The sequence below is a fragment of the Myotis brandtii genome, unplaced genomic scaffold, assembly GCF_000412655.1.
Source record: "Myotis brandtii unplaced genomic scaffold, ASM41265v1 scaffold133, whole genome shotgun sequence".
Lineage (NCBI taxonomy): Eukaryota > Metazoa > Chordata > Mammalia > Chiroptera > Vespertilionidae > Myotis > Myotis brandtii.
In genome coordinates, this window is record NW_005354718.1 from 1382805 (window position 1) to 1389236 (window position 6432).

At 51.4% G+C, this 6432-nt stretch overlaps 1 protein-coding gene across 1 annotated transcript in view; it reads left to right on the forward strand.

The window, feature by feature from the left end:
- The window catches only part of DISP2 (dispatched homolog 2 (Drosophila)), a 34400-nt gene that overhangs the window by 6494 nt on the left and 21474 nt on the right, over positions 1-6432 (forward strand). The window lies entirely within an intron of this gene.

The following is a 6432-nucleotide window of genomic DNA, read 5'->3' on the forward strand; positions in this document are numbered from 1 at the left end:
ATCTGCTTTCTGTGTCTATGAGCTGAGGGGTTTTTAAATTTTTTTATTTGTTTGTTTTTGTTTTCTGTTTTTTTTAATATTCCACATGTAAGTGAGATCATACAGTATTTGTCTTTCTCTGTCTGACTTATTTCACTTAGCATAATGTCTCAAGGTCTATCCATGTTGTTGCAAATGGGAAGATTTCCTTCCTTTTTTATGGCTGAATAATATCCGTGTGTGTGTGTGTGTGTGTGTGTGTGTGTGTGTGTGTGTGTGAACATTTGTGCTTCTATGCTCAGCAACTATATGAGTACCAGAGAGCCCTGATGTCAAGAATTTGGTCTTTCTGTTACATAATGTATTCTAATTTGTGGGTCAGGAAAAAATGAATGTACTGTATGCGCACTTGGTCCATTCTGGGGTTGTCCATTGTGACCCCCTGCCATCCCCAAGCAAGATGAGGCCAACCTTGGCACCATCTTGAGTTCCTCAGTAGTCCATCCAATGAGAACACACTTGTTGGTGAATGCAACTTGGCTCAGACCCCAGACCTCCCAGCAACTTCCAATCCTGGTGGGAGGAGACAGGAACAAGCAGCTAGGACTCTGGAAGACTTTCCATTCACTTGCAAAGGTCTTTGGGTCCCTGGATCTTCCATAGGCCCCTCCCCACTAACTCCATCCTGCTCTTCCCTGCTCTGGGTGAACTGATGTCACCAAGCCATCCTCTCCCACCTTTATGCCAGGTGTCTACTCAGGAACAGGGATCTATAGGATCACCATGAAAATCACATGGTAGGCGCACAACATGAATAATTGACATGATTGACATTGACCCAAGTGGAACTGAATCTATAATAATAAAAGAGTAATATGCTAATTAGACCAGACAGACGTTCGGACATCATTTCGGATGTCCTTCCAGATGAAGCCATGGCCGGAGGGAAGCCCGGGTCCCGGGTGCCAGAGGGAAACTGGTGCCGGCAGCCAGGGGAAGAAAGGCCTACTCTTGCACAAATTTCATGCATTGGGCCTCTAGTTAATATATAATTGTGAGTCTGGAGGTCAAGTGTGAAGGTGTGTGGTTCAGGGACCAGTGTATGATGCTTTCATGTCTCTGTCCACCCACCATGTGGGTGAACCCACTGTATCCATTCAACACCCATGTCTGGCACCTACTGAGTGCCCAGCTCCATACTGGGTACCAAGCTGAGCCAGAGGGAGCAGTTCTATCTCTTTTATCCCTTGAATGGGCCGTGTGTATACACCCCTGAGAGAGAATAAGGAAAGGTGGAGATTTAGATTACAGTAAACTAAAACTTACCTGTTGAACCACAGGTGTTCCTTGTGTCACTCTCTGTACTTGCCCCATAAAGATGGAGCCAGGGAATTACTGAGGTTGGGAAGCTGTGGATGGAAGAAGGAAAGAGAGATAAGGCAGGGGCAATCAATCAGCTCTAGTCCTGCATGCCAAGGATGTGTTTGTGTGATGGTGGTGGTAAGCTTCCAAAATGAAAACAGTCTCTTACACTTTGTAGAACACTTTACAGTTAAAGAAACATTCTCATACATCCTTCATCTTCAACCTCAGAAATAAAGCAGACAGATGCTTCTCCCATTGTACACATGAGGCCCAGGGAAATTAGGGGGTTATGCTCAGGGGGAGGCCATGGAGGTGTAGCTAGGTCTGGAGCCCAGAACTCAGCTCTTGGCAGCTGTGCCATTGGCTTCCCTCAAAAGGAACAAAAGCCCGGCCTGTGTATCTCAGCAGTTGAGCATCAACCTAAGAACCAGGAGGTCATGGTTTGATTCCCGGTCAGGACACATGCCCAGGTTTCAGACTCAATCCCCAGTGTGGGGCGTGCAGGAGGCGGCCAATCAATGATTCTCTCTCATCTTGATGTTTCTATCTCTCTCTCTCCCTATCTCTTCTTCTTTGAAATATATATTTAAAAGGAACAAAGGCCATCCTGATCCTCAAGAAATATGTCTCATTGAGTAGGCATTTCCCACCAAAGGAGCCCTTCAGAACACCCAGGACCACTCAGATTGGTTACTGAAGAATGAGCCATTGGATCGCAGCTGAGCAGGCAGGGCAGGCAGAATGGCCCAATCTAACCAGACATCCTGCAGGAAAGCAACGCAGACTTGAGCAAGAGAGATTTTCAAGTAACAGGAGATATGAGCAAAGGCTAACAGAGGGAACTAGGAGATCATAAGCAGTAACCAACAAACAGCTGAGGATCTGAGCAGAGACTGGGCTGAGAAAAGTGGGATGGGGGACAGGGGGAGATGGGGAGGCTGGATGGGGCCTGTCTGGGGGTAGAAGCAGAAGAATCAGGGTTTGCCAGTGCAGAGTGTCTCCCTTAGTGTCACGGAGTTTGGCTGAGATTTGGAGGACAGACAGCTGACAGGGTGGGGACAAGAACCCACACTTCCTAACTGGCCCCACCCCACCTAGGAGGACTCAGCCAGCTCTTGAGCAAATGGGAATGCACAGCTGAACTTTGAACTAACTTTCAATATCCTGTTGTTGAGTGAAGGAAGGAAGGAATAATGGTCAGGCAAGTGATCAAGTCTGAAGACCTTTGTTGGAGGTGGGGGTGGGCACAAAACCAGCACCAGGGAGAGAACAGGCTTCTCACTGCAGAACTAAGTGACCAAAGCTGCTGCTTCTTGTCCCTTTCTCTCCCACAGGTCAGGAGGTAGGAAAGTTTCCCAGTCATCTTCCTTTCCCTCCCCGCTGCTATGTCCTCCAGACCTCTAGCCGCCTTCTCAGACCTTCCCAATTGAAGAGTGGGGAGCAGGCACAGCCATCAGCCCCATAGCACTCATCCACCCCCTGCCGGTGGCAGCCTTCTCTTCAGCTGCTCTCATATTTTCCATCTGTTTCTCTCCTTTCCTCTCACTCCCTTCCTGCCCCAGCAGCCCATCCTCTCTCCTGCTGCTTCCCCTCCTGTTCATGTTTCCTGCCTTCTTGGCTACCCCCACAGCCTTCCTGGATGGCTGGCTTGCTCCCAAACCCCAACCACACTACAGGGCCCCGATGACCTGACTAGGCCAGAGAAGGGAGGCTGCGGCTCTCCTCCCTGCTCCCCCAATCCCTCCATTGCTACCACCAGCAGACCCAGCTCCTAGGCCTAGAACTGGTCCTACCATAAAAATAGTCATGGAAGAAGAAGTGGGCAGGTAGGAAGGGGCTATTTCCAGGCATCACAGAGCCTGGATGGGGCAGGGACTGCTCACACATGGTCGCAGGAAAGCCCCTAGTCCTGGAGCCTGCCTCCCCCTCATCCCCCATGCAGCCACCCCCATGGCAACCCCCACTCCCCAGGCTTTACCAGGTCCTAGGAGGCAGAGGCAGCCTGGGAAGGTATCCCACCCCTAGAGTAGGAGCATAGCCCTACCCCTGCTCCCTCAGGGTCCCAGGCAAGGTATTATCTCTCTTCTCTTCCCTCGGCCTGTGGCAAGAGGCAGAGAAACTCCTCTGACCTTGGGGCCTCGGAGTGGTTCCAGCCAAGACTGAAGGTTAAACCACCCTCTTCCCAGGACTCTGCTGGCTGAGGCAGTAAAGCATTGATTTTACTTTCTATTCATTCTGGTTTCTTGAGTCTGGCACCTGTTCAGGGACAGGCACAGGTTCACACACATTCCCATTGTCCTGTACATACAACCATGCACATGCACCCATATGCATCTATCTGTGTACACAGCAGGCATGTATATGCACCACCCATGCACATGTACACAGACACAGCTATTTTTATGTAAAGTAGCACACACCCATGTACCCACACACTTGCATGCACTTCCTACATAGTGAACACAAATACCCTTGACTTGCCACTTCCTACCTTTGGTCTCCTCCCACCCTCCAGCTGCCTTTCTCCTCTTCCTCCTCCACCGCCTCCTCCTCCTCCTAATCTTCCTTTTCTCCTCCTCCTCCTCCATTCCTACAAATCCTACAATTCCCCTGACCCTGCCTCCTGTCTCCTCCTTGCCTCTGGCCCACAGTGAGCTCCTCTGTAGCCTCCCAGCCCCACCCTCACTTGGAAGTACAGTCAGCTTGCAGTTCCTAGCATGGCAAAACCTCTAGTCACTGCACAAGGGATCCTGGGTGATGGAAGGGAGAAGATGAGATTGAGATAATTCTGCTTCTTTGTTACAGATAAAATAAAATGAGGCCCAGGGGTGGGAGTCATATCTCAACTCAAGGAATGGAGACAAATGAATCTAGCTTCCTCCCTTTTGTCTGCTCAGTACTCTGGTTTCATCAAAGCAAAAGGCCCAGAGCTAGGAACTGTCACTGCTGTCTGCCTCCCAACAATCCAGCACCATCCCCTACTGGTGCCCCAGAATCTTGAGTCCTCAACAGGAGGGGGCAGAGAGAAGGGAGGAGTGTCGATTTGGGGTGAGATTGGCACTGACCTCTGACTCTAACATTGTTCATTTGGCTTTCCACAGGAGCACTGCCATGACGGTGGGCATGGCCATGACCCTGGCCCTGGGCACTGCCTGGAGGGGAGCCACCCCAAGGGTCCTGTGGGCCATCCCCTGGTCCACATCACTGAGCAAGCAGAAGAACAAAGGCACAACAATGGGAAGCCTGAGTGGGTTGCCCTGCTGACCTGACATGGAGCCTGAACCAGAGTCTTTTCTTCCTAAAAACAGCCTCCTAAAGGCTATGTTTTATTCCTTTTTTTTTTTTTTTAAGAGAGAGAGAGATACACGAGAGAGAGAAACATTGATCAGTTGCCTCCCGTACATGCCCCAACCAGGGATTGAACCTGGGTATGTGCCCTGACTGGGAATCAAACCCATGGCCCTTCGGTGCACGGGATGATGCTCCAACCAACTGAGCCACACAGGCCTGGGCACCATGTTTTACTCTTAAAAGAGCCTGTCTTCCTTCACATCCAACCTGTCACTCAGGGGTCCAGCAGTCTCTGAGTTCCCTAGTTGTGAGAATGGGGTACCCAGCCAGGCATTCTTAGAACCTTGGCTCAGTGGTCCCCATAGCATCTGGTGGTATAAGGCCACCTCTCCTTTCCTTTTCACTTCTGCTTCCTCCTATCAGAGGGCCTCAAATGTGGCCTATCACATACACCCTGACCTGGTGGGCCTTCCAACATTCCATCTTGCTTCACTTTATAGATCAGAAACCTCTAATGGATCCCTATTGTCCAGACGTATTTCTCACCAGTCCCTGAACATACATTGAACTTTCCAGCCTCCTTAACTTTGCACAGTTCCCCACCACCACCACCATCCCTGCCCTATCCCCAGGTCAGTAATTCCTTGCTTCCAAGCCACCTGAAGCTCCACCATCAATGGAGCTTTCCCTAAAGCCCATTAGGAAAAGAGAAGTCCTCTCTCTGCACACTGCCTCCTTCTCTGTAGCTTATATCAACTATCACATGGGCCTGACCACATCCTACCCAGTTAGCACCAATTTGTGGGCTAGCCTTTATCTCTCCAACCAAACTAAGGTACCCAGGGCAGGCCTGCCACTTCTACACATCTAGATTTCCCCACCCCCGCCCCTACTGACCTATGCCTTGCACAGAATGGCATTTGCACACAGTTTGGGGATATCTACACTCCAAATGCTTCTGGGTTCTAACTCTCCCCCCAGCCCCATTCTTCAACCAAGGCACCTCCCTGCAGACACATCCAGCCTGCTTGCTGTGAAGCCCTTTCTGCTTATGCAAACCCTACATCTGGGACCCTCTCCACTCGCCAACTCCCAGACTCCTTACATTGCCCCTATCTATTCTAGCGCTGCCACAGCCCTCTAGCCAGGCCTAGCCACAGCCCATCCATCACACCTCCCCGCCCTCACAGTCATTCCCAGACAGGAAAGGCAGCAAGTGAGTGGGTACTGGGTACTTCCCAGGCTCAAGTAGGGTGATTATCAGGAAAGGAACCAGGGATTCTCTTGAGTGTCTTTCTTCCCCCTCCCCATTGCACTCCACGCAATAACAGAATTGGGGCTCCGTGTCTGATGGGCACAGACTCAGGTCCAGGTCCAGATGAACGTACAGGGAGACCCAACTTGAGCAGATGCCTAGCCCCACTGGGGAGGAAAGGGGATCGCTGAACGGAGCCGAGAGAAATGTGGGCCTTCACCCCTCACTGCCCTGTGCCATGCTCCCTCTTTCCGACTGGTAAAGTCTGCATTTCAAGTTGCGAGGCTCTGTACACTGTGCCCGGGTCGCGCTTCCTGGTTCCTTGCGGGAAGACCGATGCCCCTCAGGAAAGGCCGATGTGCAGACTACAGCCAGAGAGCCGGACTCCTAACTGCAGCTCTCAGACTTGGCCTGGTTAAGGGGCCCACATCCCCAGCCCGGGGGTCTCCAGGGTTAGCGAGCCTCCAGCTCTGGGCAGCCGGCGCCGCTGGTAGCCTGTCCCCGCCCCCCGGTGCCGCGCCCATTGGTTGGGCTCCGGATCG